General features: G+C 39.9%; 1 protein-coding gene across 2 annotated transcripts in view; it reads right to left on the reverse strand.

The window, feature by feature from the left end:
- Window positions 1-9,422: 9,422 nt before the first annotated feature.
- The window catches only part of ZIC4 (Zic family member 4), a 253,895-nt gene continuing 247,422 nt past the window's right edge, over window positions 9,423-15,895 (reverse strand). For both annotated transcript variants that reach the window (XR_007776028.1, XR_007776029.1), the window contains one exon: window positions 9,423-10,463. The gene's annotated coding sequence lies outside the window, so the exon portion shown is untranslated. The remainder of the gene's footprint in view (window positions 10,464-15,895) is intronic.

A 15,895-nucleotide genomic window follows, 5' to 3' on the forward strand; every position in this document is an offset into this window, starting at 1 on the left:
CCACACTGCAGAGGAAGGCAAAAAACCTCCAGGGCCTCTGCCAATCTGCCCTGGAGAAAAATTCCTTCCTGACCCCAAATATGGTGATCAGTTAAACCCTGAGCATGTGGGCAAGACTTACCAGCCAGACTCCCGGAAAGGATTCCCTGTAGTAACTCAGATCCCAGCCCATCTAACATCCCATCACAAGCCATTGGGCATATTTACCTGCTAATAATCAAAGATCAATTAATTGCCAAAAATAGGCTATCCCATCATATCATCCCCTCCATAAACTTATCAAACTTAGCCTCGAAGCCAGATATGTCTTTTGCCCCCACTATTCCCCTTGGAAGGCTGTTCCAGAACTTCACTCCTCTAATGATTAGAAACCTTCATCTAATTTCAAGTCTGAACTTCCTAGTGTCCAGTTTATATCCGTTTGTTCTTGTGTCCACATTGTTACTAAGCTCAAATAATTCCTCTCCCTCCCTGATATTTATCCCTCTGATATATTTATAAAGAGCAATCATATCTCCCCTCAGCCTTCTTTTGGCTAGGCTAAACAAGCCAAGCTCTTTGAGTCTCCTTTCATAAGACAGGTTTTCCATTCCTCGGATCATCCTAGCAGCCCTTCTCTGTACCTGTTCCAGTTTGAATTCATCCTTCTTAAACATGGGAGATCAGAACTGCACACAGTATTCCAGATGAGGTCTCACCAGTGCCTTGCATAATGGTACTAATATCTCCTTATCTTTAGTGGAAATACCTCCCCTGATGCATCCCAAGATCGCATTAGCTTTTTTAACGGCTATATCATATTGACAGCTCATAGTCATCCTGTGATCAACCAATACTCCGAGGTCCTTCTCCTCCTCTGTTACTTCCAACTGATGTGTCCCCAATTTATAACTAAAATTGTTGTTATTAATGCTGAAATGCATGACCTTGCACTTTTCACTATTAAATTTCATCCTATAACTATTACTCCAGTTTACAAGGTCATCCAGATCTTCCTGTATGATATCCCGGTCCTTCTCTGTATTAGCAATACCTCCCAGCTTTGTGCCATCCGCAAAGTTTATTAGCACATTCCCATTTTTTGTGCCAAGGTCAGTAATAAAAAGATTAAATAAGATTGGTCCCAAAACCGATCCCTGAGGAACTTCACTAGTAACCTCCTTCCAGCCTGACAGTTCACCTTTCAGTATGACCCATTGTAGTCTCCCCTTTAACGAGTTCCTTATCCACCTTTCAAGTTTCATATTGATCCCCATCTTTTCCAATTTAGCTAATAATTCCCCATGTGGAACTGTATCAAATGTCTTACTGAAACTGAGGTAAATTAGATCCACTGCGCTCCCTTTGTCTAAAAAATTTGTCACCTTCTCAAAGAAGTAGATCAGGTTGGCTTGACACAATCTACCTTTTGTAAAAGCATGCTGTATTTTGTCCCAGTTACCATTGACCTCAATGTCCTTAACTACTTTCTCCTTCAAAATTTTTTCTAAGACCTTGCATACTACAGATGTCAAACTAACAGGCCTATAGTTACTCAGATCACTTTTTTTTCCCTTTCTTAAAAATAGGAACTATGTTAGCAATTATCCAGTCATATGGTACAACACCTGAGTTTACTGATGCATTAAAAATTCTTTTAATGGGCTTGCAATTTCATGTGCCAGTTCCTTTAATATTCTTGGATGAAGATTATCTGGGCCCCCTGATTTACTCCCATTAAGCTGTTCGAGTTTTGCTTCTACCTCGGATGTGGTAATATCTACCTCCATTTCCTCATTCCCATTTGTCATCCTACCATTATCCCTAAGCTCCTCATTAGTCTCATTAAAGACTGAGGCAAAGTATTTGTTTAGATATTGGGCCATGTCTAGATTATCCTTAACCTCCACTCCATCCTCAGTGTTTAGCTGTCCCACTTCTTCTTTGTTTGTTTTCTTCTTATTTATATGGCTATAGAACCTTTTAGCATTGGTTTTAATTACCTTTGCAAGATCCAACTCTACATGGTTTTTGGCCTTTCTCACTTTATCCCTACATGTTCTGACCTCAATAAGGTAGCTTTCCTTGCTAATCCCTCCCATCTTCCACTCCTTGTAGGCTTTCTGCTTTTTCTTAATCACCTCTCTGAGATGCTTGCTCATCCACCTTGGTCTACAACACCATCCTATGATTTTTTTCCCCTTTCTTGGGATGCAGGCTTCTGATAGTTTCTGCAACTTTGACTTGAAGTAATTCCAGGCCTCCTCCACTTTTAGATCCCCAAGTTTTTCAGTTCAATCCACTTCCCTAACTAATTTCCTTAATTCTTTAAAGTTAGCCCTTTTGAAATCAACCCCTCTAGTCCCAGATCTATTTTTGTTTATCCTTCCATCTAGTTTGAACTGAATTAGCTCATGATCACTCAAACCAAGGTTGTCCCCTATAACCATTTCTTCTACAAGGTCCTCACTACTCACCAAAACCAAATCTAAAATGGCATCCCCTCTTGTTGGTACAGCAAATACTTCATGAAGGAATCCATCAGCTATTGCATTCAGGAAAATCTGAGCCCTATTATTATTACTAGCACTTTTCCTCCAGTTTATATATGAGAAGTTAAAGTCTCCCATGATCACACAATTCCCATTAGTATTTACTTCATTAAAAACATTAAAGAGCTCTCTATCCATATCCAAATCGGATCCCGGTGGTCTGTAGCACACCCCAAGCACTATCTCAGGAGAGGCTTTAGTAGCTTTCTTTCCCAATGTGATTTTTGCCCAGACAGACTCTGTTTTATCCATTCCATCCTACCTCATCATTGATATACAATGCTACTCCACCATCTTTGTCTTTATTTCTATCTTTCCTGAACAGCACATAGCCTTCAATACCTGGACTCCATATACCTTTTGATCTATTCATTGCTCTTTTCTTGGGGGTCTTGGAAGGAATTTTCCCTCACCATCAGAGTGGCCAGGGCAGGGTGGGGTTTTTACCTTCCCTGCAACTGCTCTGGGACCTGGTGGGATGGGGTAGGGGGATTAAGTTATAATGTCACACCTAAATATGTAAAATTTGTGGGGGATGTGCAGTGCAGAGACTTGGTATGGCAGGGATTCTGTTATCAGATAAAATGGATTAGAAAAGGATTGGAAGGAAAGTGTCCCTTAGGAAAGCTAAGGAATGGAGTTTGGGGCTCCTATATTTGGTACAATTTGTTACCACATGCTCCCAGATATTTTAAGTGAATAAAGTTGTGGCCTAACTAAATCACATCCATGGCCTCCTGTCTTTCTTCTAACTTAGCCAGACAATGATGTCTCTCTGTAGGACTAGTTTTGAGACCCGTGTAATTTATATTCTATGCAATAGATAGATCAATGGACGTTGTTAAGCTGTTCATGTTGAGCTTCAAATGAGAAGGGAACCTAAGTGCAGTAGCTTCCTATCAGAGATGTACTTATTATGGTGTGCTTTATAATGAGGGTTATGCTAGGGATCAAATTACTATCCCAATAGGCTACAGTGTAGAACCGTGATCATTGTGACTTTGTGCACATTAGCTGTGTGGTTAGCTTATATGTGTATGTGGGAGAAAGGCACCCATCTAGATACTAATGGATATTGAAAGCCACAGCCATCAGTGCTGAATCAAGCAAAGTCTTAATCTAATTTTTTTCTTTCTTTCACATCAGAAAGCTTTCCTGTAAATTAGGTTTTCAAAAAGTTATTTAACAATACAGAAAGCTATACTGACAGACAAAACGCACAGTAATTGCTTGTGGATATGCAGGATGTTTACAGCTGATGTATTCTAACTATGAATGCTATTTTTCTATTTATTAGACTTCAAAGAAAGTATTGCTTGCTGTTTTTCTTGATGCCCAGCATTTGTGGCTGACCACAGGAAACAATATACATTTTTTTTACAAATCTAATACATACAATTTCACTAAAATTCACTAAAGAAAAATGAGACTTGAGAAATTCATATATTCTTAATAAGACTCCTTCAAGACTGAAAAATCCAGTTGTGATTAAGTTCACAGTAAGTGTAGATTGATGACAACAGTTAAAATTCCTGTACTGTTGGCATCCTAAGGGAGGTTCTCATGCTTTCTATAGCCAGAGGTTCAAATACCTCCAACCTACACAATTCATTATGTTGTAAGATGAGTCTTGGTCCTTGGTCCTTCTATTCCTTAGCACCTTTCTATTCTTCTTTTAGTCAGGTTCCTAATGGACATGTAGCTACATCTTAAAAAAATCCCCACAAGTAGCGATACTTGATATACTTATTGGGAGCCTCAGCAGAGAATCCAAAGGATGAATGTTCATGGATGTAGAAACTCGGGCCTTGAGCTGCACTAAAATAGAAAACTATACATTTATTTGATCATTGGTTTTGTACAGTTTGACCCTTGCTTTGCAACCTCAAAATTATAGCTATATAGTCTCATTTTACACCCCTTTTCAGTATCCTGACATAAGTGACAAGATATTATTCTACAGTTTGTGCTCCTCAGTAGGATTTCCACTCTAAGACCCCTTGCAACAAACAAGTAAGCAAAAAAAGCAAATAATAATTGAGTAAGTGACTCCGGAATTTAATCCAGTATTTGGTGATTTGTGACTGATCTGAACCAAATCCTGTGCCTTTTGCTGTCTCCAAAATCTTTTCTATTTCTTATGCCTTATAATTAGGTTTTGTAGCACATTAATAATCAGAATCTGACACTTGACTATTTCATTCCAGTGCATCACCAGTACCTAAAGCTACAGAGCTATACTTTCTCTTGAACAGAAGCAGCTGCAACAACATATGCATATCCAATGCAACACAGGATCAAGTACAGCAACCCTCCTTCTGTTTTCTCTTTTGAGGATGTTTGTTTTAAACTTTTTTATGAAGAGTAAAGAAGATTTTCCATATCTGGTATCTAAATTCTTGGACTATCTGCATATGCAACTGGACTCGGCTTCTACACAAACATACCATTTTCTTCATCTTCTGAACTAAAAAAATAGATATCTTAAACATGCAAGCGTGGGAAAAAATGTGAACTACAATGAGCCAAGTGCCATATTATTACTACAGAACAAAATGAGCCAAATTCTAAGCTGGTGTAAAATGCTGATTTACACTAGCCAAGAGAGGGGCCAATTGGTTTTATTGCATAAATTCTATTATTGACATGTGCTTGATAATCAGGGCTCTAATTCTGCAACTGACGGTGTAGCCAAACCCTTGTGCCTGTGTGGAGCCAACATACAAGCTCAGCGTTTAGTTGTACAAGTTCCATGAAAATGCTCTAGAGATTCCGAAATGGCTCAATTCTTTGCAGCACTTGAAGGGAGCTTCAAGATTCATGAAACTTATTATGACAATGATATTTGCAGCTTATACATTTTTTTGTTTTACAAACAGAAATAACTTGCATTCAATAAATTAGATATCCCTTGGTTGAATTGTGTGTGATTTCACCTCCTCATGGTCCACTGACAGTCTGAGATTTATAGTTAGTGGAGTGAATTTTTGACTGTCAGAATGTCCCTTGGGACTATTACAGATCACATGTACACCTACCTTGTGAGTTGGGGGTGTATCCACTACATTCTACTTTTGGTGCACTAGCTAGATCAGAGCTAGCACAGGCATGTTTCCTTGAACTAGGAATTGCATCACCAGTTTGAAGTATAGACACACCCTTAGAGCAGCCCCATGGTCTACTCTAGATTTCTCTCAAGGCTGAACTTCCCCCTGGCAGCCAGGATCCCAGAAAAGCAAAGAAGGCATAAAGGCACTTTCACCTTCCCCTTACTGCCCTTATCCACTGCTTGCCTGCATTTCTTGAGGGGCACAGGTCAGAATCAGGTTCACAGGATTTAGGATTCTCTGCACCATTATTACCTCCAAGTGCCACTCCCATTGCACTTATATAGAAAAGAAAAAAGTTGGTCACTTAACTTCTGAATGAAAATTCCTCACTGAAGTTATCATTCCACTAAAAACAATCACTGACATCCATATAAAAATGTGAAGAATGATCTTGGTCTGGTTCAGTATATTTTTCTGTATCTTGCTCTACTGCCCTGAATTACTCTCAACACGCTCACTGAGAAATGAATCTAATAAAGCAATAATTACATATCTTGCAAAGCACTTTAAAAGCAAAGAAAAGCTAGCACTGTCTTCCACTCTTCAACAAACACTGTTGTACAGACCTGCATCCATTGTGTACTGATTGACAGCTCTGCGCCTTTCCAAGGCTATTTGAGATAATCATGTGGAAAATCAGTGCCAATGACGCGTGTTTAATTGGAGTATTACCAGAAATCTGTTGATCACTCTGGAAGAAATCTGAATCCACTTGGAAAACCAACCTGCAAGTTCTGGCAAAGGACAAGACACTCAAGCTTCACATAGCAAATAGGTGAAATACTTGATAACCAGGCAAAATGTGAGCCTTCAAATTCTTTTAGTTAAAGTAAAGATACAATATATGATATATTAAATAATATTTACCTCAACAATTCATCAGTAAAATATGATTTCTTGTATGAGTCAATAACAAAATAATGATTAAAAGGCTAAATGTTCAGTTGGTGTAAATTTTCTTAGCTCCAGCTGAGGAATTAGCCTTAGAAAATTGTTCTTCTATTTCCTTTTCTATGAACAAGACATCATACAAATGTCAGCAACCAACCCATCTTTGCACTCCCTTGCTTCTAAACTCTGAACCAGAGTAGGTTTCTGAAAAATAGCATTACCTATTGGTGGTACTTCCAGCCTCCAGATAAACCCATACCAAATATTTCTGTGAGGAGAATTTGGAGAAAACATACCCAGCAATGGGAGGGTTATAAAACATAGGGATTAGAGGTCTTTTAAACTACTAGTTTGGCTCATAAATGTTAGCAAGAGAAAATAGATATAATAAAATTAGATCCCAAATGAAACTGTGTTTTTGCCAGCAGGCAGAGTGTTAGACAAAAATATGGTGATATTCTGTGGATTACAAAAAATCCTGAACATTCATGAGCAGCACCATGCAGCTCTGTAAAAGTGTATTGCAGCATTATGACATTTTGATGCCTATGAAAGCTGCTTTTGTTTTTCTAGGATATTTGAACCAACAACCAAATATGGCTAGCGTTGGGTGGGGTGGTTGGATTGTCAATGGGTCTTTTTATTTGCTTGGTTTTTAGTGAACTATGAACAATATGTTTTGGTGTTTGGGAGAACATTTGTGCACAATTCCAGTAAGGGTTTCTATTGTGAACCCTGGGTGGCTTGCATTCCCAAAGCATCTTGCCTTTTCTGCTGTGTGGGCATTCTCTCCAATCAAGTTCGACCTGCTCAAGTTCTTGTTTCCAGGTTTCAGTAATGTTAGTTATTGTTTATTAGCAACCAGACTCTGCTGGGAAAAAAACCCTTCAGAGAATAATGAAGTCATTCTCACAGTGACTGCTGGGTTCTGAAATGTTCAGTACTCTACTTTTGGCTATTTAGTTGTACATAAGAAGCACATAGAATCTTATTTTTCATGGACCATAAATAAACACCCAATCCAACACTTCAGCACATTTCTAATTGTAATGCCGTGTGTAATGTTTCGGTACACAACACTGATGTTTTTGGTCATTGAATAGAGCAGAGACAGTGATGGTTAAAGTATGTGTTTGCATTATAGTCACGGTGTGAAATCATTATGTTTAACTTTCCTGATTATTTTCTTCAGACAAAATGAAAAAAATTAGTTCAGCCACAATCCCTTTCTACAAGAAATGGGGTTTGAGTGGGTTGAAGAAGAGTCTTCTCTAGAATTCAAAGGCATCTACTTATATTCCACTTAGTCCAATGAAAGGTAAAAGATGAATGTTTAAACATTGGCATGCTCCCACCCTCTTCCCCTGCTATTGATATATTAACCAACTGGCACCACTTACTTGAAATGAATATGAAGCACATCATGACAAGTTAAGAGCAAGATTTGACCCACAATTTATATATAGTAGAGGAAAAAGCACTCATATTTTTGTCTTAAAAAAATACAACCTCATGTACCCATATAGCATTGATCTTGCCACAAGACAGCCTCTCAGATATGGGAATAATCTCCCAGCAAGTCCGGGTGGGAAAATGATTTTCCAAGCCCACAAATATTTCTGACAGTACAATTTTTTTTCTCTGTCTCAGATCAGGATAAAAAGTTGAAATCTCAAATACTTGCAAACCAAAAATATGATTTTTATCAGTTCAGGTCAGTTGAAACATTTAGTTTCTGTAATTTCATTTTGACCTTTTTTTATTAATTTCTTTTTCAGTCTAAATTATCTTACAGTCATTTTGAACTAGAAAGCTGGAATTTTGGTTAGAAAATATCAAAATGAAACATTTTAACAATTTATGAACTTTTTTTCCCTGACATTTTTTCCACTCAGAAAATTCATCAAGCCCAACTCTGTTTTACGGTTTCAGTTTTGACGAATTGGCATTTTTCAATGAAAAAACAATTAGTCAAAACATCCCCTGACCAGCTATAGTCCCAGTTCATTTCCCTCTAGGACTAGCATCAAATTCTGCTGTATATGCAGGAAGTGTCCTCAATTCTTATTGAGTTTTTTCCCCCTCTGTGACAATAGGTAAGACAGATCTCTCCACATGCCAGTCCAGACCTCTTCTCCATTGTGTGCTTTCTGGGAAAGGACTTTTTGTGAAATGTCTAGGTTTACTCTTGCTGATCCTGTAGTACTATTTAATCTATTCCTGTGAAATCAGCGATCATCAATTTTTCTCTACCTTTGACTCTCTCTTTCATCCCTCTTCCCACTCCACACTTGTCCTTTTCTGCCAATGAACTTTTTCAAGAAAATAGACACTATCCTACAATAATGGTTCTTCCCCCTCTCATTCTTCCTTCCAGTCCTATTCCACCATAGTCCTCCTTCACACCTGCTCATCTTCAATAAATTCAGTTATCATTTCATGGAATCTGCTTCTTACTTTAGTTACAAAGGGCCTAACTTCAAAAATATCTATGCTTTCAATGTCCATGCTTGTGTAACCAGTTTAATTAATGAACATCCATCTTAATAAGCAAATAATCTATTTGCATGCTAAGTGGTGGTAAATGTGTGGGCAAATCCAGACCATAATTGTATGTGGCTTTTTCAAACATCAAACCTAAAATTACTAAAAGAAAGTTGTTGGTTTTTGGGGGGGTGAAGGCGTGGCAGAAGGGTATGCAGTGAGAATGCAGGTGAGTGTATATGGTAGTGAGCAGAAAATCACAGCTCTCTCCCAAAGTCATTATCAGAGCAAGCCATAGAACCAAGAGACACAAACCATGCATCCTTTCCACGTGTTCCTTTTAATCAGTCACACAATATTTTACAATACAGAATTGAAAGACAGTTGGCAGGCAGGAAAAAAAGGACAGTGACCAATGAGACAGTAAATGTGACTTTATTTTGTTATGTTTTAAACAGAGTGTGACCTAAAAGAGCAGGTATGGTTAACTAATACAAGAAACCATTTAGTGTGAGCAGTGTTTAAAGATATTGTATGGTGAATAAATTAAACCATTTCATGAGGGCAATGGAAGGACAGGAAATTCAGAGGCATATGTATGACAGAAAAGGTGTACTTTAAGGCGAGTTGGGATAGAATGGGGCATTGTGGATGCACAGAGATATAAAATAGCTGTTCCAGATTATAGGAGTGACATCAAAGATGCTTTTGCACCATGAGCTTGTGTGCAGTGGCAGAGTAAAGAGGAGAAGGAGAACTCCCCAGGTCGAGGAGGTGTTATAGTGTAGAACTGAATCTTGGGAATGCAAGAGGAATTTGCACGGAAGTCAATGAAGTTGCAGGAGGAATGAATTTGTCCTAACTTATATGTGCACAGATATCCATGTGAGATGATGGGCAGCAACACTGTGCAGAGGCTTAAATCGCTAGAGCTGGAGCTTGGGGAAGCCATAGAGAAAAGAGTTGCAATAGTCAACTGACATGGATGAGGACTGCATCTGGGTGAACTACTTGTAGTGAACAGTTTAATCAAAGCCTCTGGCCCAATTTCTGTTTGCAAATTATTCACAAAAACTTTGATTTTCACCAATAAATTTGTTATTTAAAATTGACAAATTCTTCATGCAAACATATTTCAGACTACAAGTTGTTCACAAACTGTGTCCCAGAGATCCATTTGTTGTTCAGCTGGGTGATTAATCACATCACTGTAAAATTATACAGAAAAACTTAACAGTCATTATTTGCTACAGCAGAAAAGATAAAGAATGGGGAGATCTTTGACAGTGCTCCCCAAAAGCAGAAGCATTTTTATAGTAGCCAGACAAAGCACCAAAAGCAGGCACAAAGATACATTTTGCTGATTTCACATCACACACAAAAATCAATCCATGGCTCTTCCTGCGTAAAACAGCCTTCTGAACTGGCTTTGTCTTGTGGGCGTGGCCTGTGAGGAGAGCACACAGAAAAAATAGTCATACAATGCAATGCCTTGCAGGCTAATTACCTTTGTTCACAATAGAGATGGTTAAATTATTCATTGTAAAAATATTATATACAATGAGCTTAGCTCTTTTCTTGGTATAAAATCTGTTCCCAAGCCAACTTTGTTTTTTACAGATTTGCTGACAAATCATTATTTCTTATGAGCTGTTCATGTGAACAAATTTCAGATTATAGGTTGTTCTCAGATGGTTCACTTCATTTAGTCACTTTCTATTATTTACTCTCTGTGATCTAAGTTTCATCATATTTCTCCTGCTACCTGGTTGGATGACAGAAAAATGGTAAAGAATAATGAATGGTGATTGGTTAACAGCAAAAAACAAACACACACAAATTCTAGTACACATATGAAGAACAGTCATTCCTCATACGCCCCCGCAAAAAGAAAAACAACAACAATCATCAACCCCAGTTAGAGCAAGTGTCTAGGAACAGTGAATAAAAAGGGGCAAAAACATGAAGACATCTAGCAATTTGAAGAAATATTTGTGAACCCTGTTTTGCAGTATTTGGCCACCCCTAGATCACAACCAACTCTCTGGACACTAATATATCAATTCATTCACTCTATCCTAGAAATTGTGCAGCTTCAGTCACCTCATTGTCCACACAATTCCTCAAAAATTTCTCTATTCCCTATAAACATTTTAAATACTTTAAAATATAACAGCATCTATCATGCTACGTTATGTATCATCCATCCAACTTCACTATGTATGCTGATTCTTCCATCCTCAATCTCACACCACTTACTTCATCTGCTTGCCTACAAATTGTTTCTCTACTTACCCCATAAGAACATAAGGAAAATAACGGATATACTGGATCAGACCAAAGGTCCATCTAGCCTAGTATCCTGTCTTCCAACAGTGGCCAATGTCAGCTACTTCAGGGGAAAGGACCAGAACAGGTAATCATCAAGTGATCCATCCCCTGCCACCCACTCCCAGCTTCTGGCAAACAGAGGCTAGAGACACCATCCATGCCCATCCTGACTAATAGCCATTGATGGACCTGTCCTCCATGAATTTATCTAGTTCTTTTTTGAACTCTGTTATAATCTTGGCCTTCACAATATCCTCTGCCAAAGAGTTCCACAGGTTGACTGTGCTTTGTGTGAAGAAATACTTCCCTGCCCAACCCACAATTATCTCACATTTCCTTCCCCATCTCCTTGGTTCATATTTTGTCTATATGTTTTCACTGGGGGTCAGATTATGATGCCTTTATTCACACTGAATAGTACCTTCTCCATCCCATCCCATTCAGTAAGACTACTCATTGAGTAATGTACTACTTAATGTGAGTAATGGTGGCCTTTGGATTGTAAATCTTTGGAGGAACTAAATAAATTCAACCTGGCAAACTGATAGCAAAGGGAAATATGCTAATTATATACAAGTATTTGAAGAAGCTAAACACATAGGGTCAGATTCTCAGCTAATGTAAATCAATGTAGCTCCACTGAAGTAAATGGAACTGCTTAGATTTACCCCGGCTGAGGGCGAGTCAAATACTGCCTTCAGGTATATTCTCTTGCTTTAAAGACAGAAAGTGGTGAGAGTGGACTAACGGTGAAGAATTATAAGTAGGATAAAGGATGAGATAGATAAAAAAAAATATGAGTGTCCAAAAAATGTCCAAGAGTAGGATAAAGGATGAGATAGATAAAAAAAAATATGAGTGTCCAAAAAATGTCCAAGAGTGAGGATTACTAAATTGTGAATTTCCCAGAAAAGTGGTAAAAACCTCATTGCTTAAATTGTTTAAAATTAGATTGGACAAAATACTTGGGAATATATTAAGATCTCTCTGGTCCATTGAGACCAACCCTGCATTAGCATTATCAGGGCTAGAGGGACGAGGTAGCTTTGGGTCATTTCCATCACTAATTCCTATGACTCTATGGTCAAGGAATACTCTAGAAAAGAGGTAGAGTATTGTAAAGAAAGACACAGAAGAGTTTATTCCACATTTGTAAAGAAGTCTAATATGAGCCCTTAAGAAAAATACATTTAAATCCAGCATAGAAATGGCCAGCTTTCAAACAGCCTTATTTATAAAAGAATGGTCTTTAAAAAAACCCGCAAAATAACTGTAACTTAAGCATGTAATGTAGAGCATAAATTCCTCACAATCAAAGATGAATTAAAAAAAGTGAACCCTGGAGAAAAAGAAGCCTAGCCATCTGACAAGGCCTAGGGCACATGTAACCCCATCACTACGAATGACTGCGGAGCTTACAAAACAAGCCAGATGCTGCTCCTGGAAGAATTTCATCTATAATATCAGAACTGCATGACAGCCTATCACAACTCATGTTTGGCCTTAAGGTGTGCAGAACTGGGTGAAATAGGCAAACAATAAGAGAGAAGAGTGAGACAACGCAGTCTTTTTTACTAACTGAAGAGTTTTATTTATTTATTTTATTTTAAAATTGCATTTGCTTTACCTGCAGACAGTGGCACAGATGGTACTGCTATAGTATTCTGCTATAATATGCTGATTCCTTTGCAGTGTTGCATAGATGCCCAAACATATTTTCACTTACTGGGTCTTCTTCAATTCACCTCATTTTTGCATGCAGATATAGGACCAGTTCCTGAGGCAGTCTGAGCACCTCTCTGGAATGTGCCTATCTCAAGAATGTGTGTATCTCCTTGCTTTGACTAAGTTATTTTTTAAATGTTCGTTTATAAAATCATTGCTCAGAGAAGATATTTTATACAGAGGGCTAAAATGGCTACATGTGATAGGGTGCAGGGTCATGGCCTAGCCCATAGTACACAAGGGATTAACTCCAGCTTTACTTTTCCCTCCTCTTACTTGGGTGCTCTGGGAAAAGGCTGCTGGGACCGGAGGGGAAATACTGTAGGGAGCAGAACATTGGGTTGCCTGGGAACATCTGGGCAGGGGGAGCTGTTTTTGCTTCTATCTAGTTTTGGTTTATAATTGTAAACCTCACTGAATGTTGCTGTTTTGTTTCAGCTGAGTCATCCTACCAGCTTATACTGCACTTTTAAAACTATTTCATAGCTAGCGGTATGATTCGGTACCTTTAAAATATGCTTGTGGTGCTAGAGCTCACCAATCATAAGGGCTAATTTCGATTCCTAAAAGGAAGCAAGAATTGTCTCTTTGTAGTGAGGTTTACAGAGGGATTGTCTGACTATACCAAAAGAAGGACAGGAGGCATTACATATAGTTATAATCAGGCTGCAACTTTATTGTCAGGTAGCTGGGACTACCCAGTACATAAAAATGTGTCATGCAGGTAACCCCGTGTTCATTCAATAACCTCTCGGGGAGCTTGCACCAGCCACACTTCTTTCCCATTCAGGTCCTCCAGCCAAACAATTTCTGGGCCCTTACCATTCCTCCCCCGCATAGGAGGGTTAAGGTGGGCTATAAGAAAGGGGAATTTGCTCCCTACCATACCAATCATGGGAGTCCCCAACCCCCTCGCCATTCTGTTCCTTTAACCAACATCTCCTTTTTAAGTCCTGTACCAATCCATTTATCCGGTCACTGTATTCCTTCCTACTCCATGAGAAAGGGGGCTTCTCCGCACGGGCTGCCCCTTTTAAACCCTCCTGCCCATCCCGATTCCAGGGGAGGAGTCATTGTCACCCCTCGTCTCCTCTTTTGCAGCAGTTTGCCTCTTTCTTCTCTCCCCAGCCATAAAGCATTATTCCCTTCAGTCTGCCAGCCAGGTGCAGTGTGGTGTGGCCAACGTCTACACTGCAATTAGACACCCATGGCTGGCCCATGCCAGCTGACTCAGGCTCACGGAACTCAGACTAAGGAGCTGTTTAACTGTGGCATAGAAGTTTGGGCACAGGCTAGAGCCCGAGTTCTGGGACCTTCCCCTCTTGCAGGGTACTAGAGCCAGGGCTCCAGCCCAAGTCTGCACGTCTACACTGCAATTAAACAGCATTTTAGACCATGCCCCATGAGCCTGAGTCAGCAGGCATGGGCCAACGGTGGGTTTTTAATTGCAGCAAAGATATACCCTAAGAACAAGATGGTTTACATTATGCACCAGCAGGGGAGAGGCAGTTAACCTGTACAGGGGAGCAAGGGACATCTTCTGCCTGCTTAAACAAACACCTCCCATGGGTCTGGACTTGTCAACTCAAGCAGGGAAAAAAGCTTTAAAGCCAGTAGTGAGTAAAAGTTAAGCATTGTATTGGGTGGAGATACAATTATGGACGTGCTGTCTTTGGATGAGGTGAATAACTAGGCAACAGGAGGACGTCATGCCATGCCCATGCAATGGAAAGCCAACCCTTACCCACAGTCTGGAACTTCACTGTGAACCTTCCTTTTTGAAGGCCATTCTTATGTTCTTATGAAGGCTGTAAACTGTCCATATTACATCAGACTGAAGGGCTGGATGGCAAGTTTTTTAGAGGTTAAAAACACTGGTGAAAATTCAGTAAGTGAAATCCTGGCCCTGGTGAAATCGATGGCAAAACTCTCATGGGACCAGAATTCCACCCAGTGATTTTAATGAAAATTTCCATGACTCCTCCTTTATTTTATGCAGCGTTTTTGGTGTCAAACTTATTTCCTTAGTAATGGCCAGTAATCATTGTTAACTGATGGCTTTCGGCAGCCAATTACAAATATTGTTGGTGGTTTCAGTTTAGTGAAGACACATCTACTTTATGAAACCATCATCACAATATGGGCTAACCAACATCTCTTTCTGGCAGTCTTACCATTGATGCCGAGAAGTAAATGACATCCCATTATTTATAAACCCTTTGTGCAACTCATAATCAGTAGTGAGAGGCAGCAAATATAATTGATGGGTCTACGAGTAACAAGGAAAAGCAAAGGCTCCAGGGTACCTATAAGTCAGTCCTATACTCTGATTCTGGGACTGAACTGAAAAAGCCTCACAGAACAGGGCCACCCAGAGGATTCAGGGGGCCTGGGGTCTTCGGCGGCGAGAGGCTCCTGCCACCGAATTGCTGCAGAAGACCCGGCACTTTGGCAGTGGGTCCCGGGGAGGAAGGAGCCCCCACCGCGGGTCTTTGGGGCACTTCGGTGGCAGGTCCCAGAGCGGAAGGACCCCCCCGCCGCCGAAGACTCAGAGCGGAAGAAGTTCCGGGGGCCCAGGCCCCGCGAGAGTTTTCAGGGGCCCCCGGAGTGAAGGACCTCACTCCAGGGGTCCCAAAAAATTCTCGTGGGGGGCCCTGTGGGGCCCGGGGCAAATTGCTCCACTTGCCCCCCTCCGGGTGGCCCTGTCACAGAAGCCTCTAGTGGCTGCAGCAACACCAGGAGGCTTCAGTGGTAGCAGGAACCTTGCGATACATCAGCCACATAATAGAGTAATGGCATTATTGGTGGGACTTAGCCCTGCTG

This window comes from Gopherus flavomarginatus, chromosome 8, assembly GCF_025201925.1.
Source record: "Gopherus flavomarginatus isolate rGopFla2 chromosome 8, rGopFla2.mat.asm, whole genome shotgun sequence".
In the NCBI taxonomy this organism is placed as follows: Eukaryota; Metazoa; Chordata; order Testudines; family Testudinidae; genus Gopherus; species Gopherus flavomarginatus.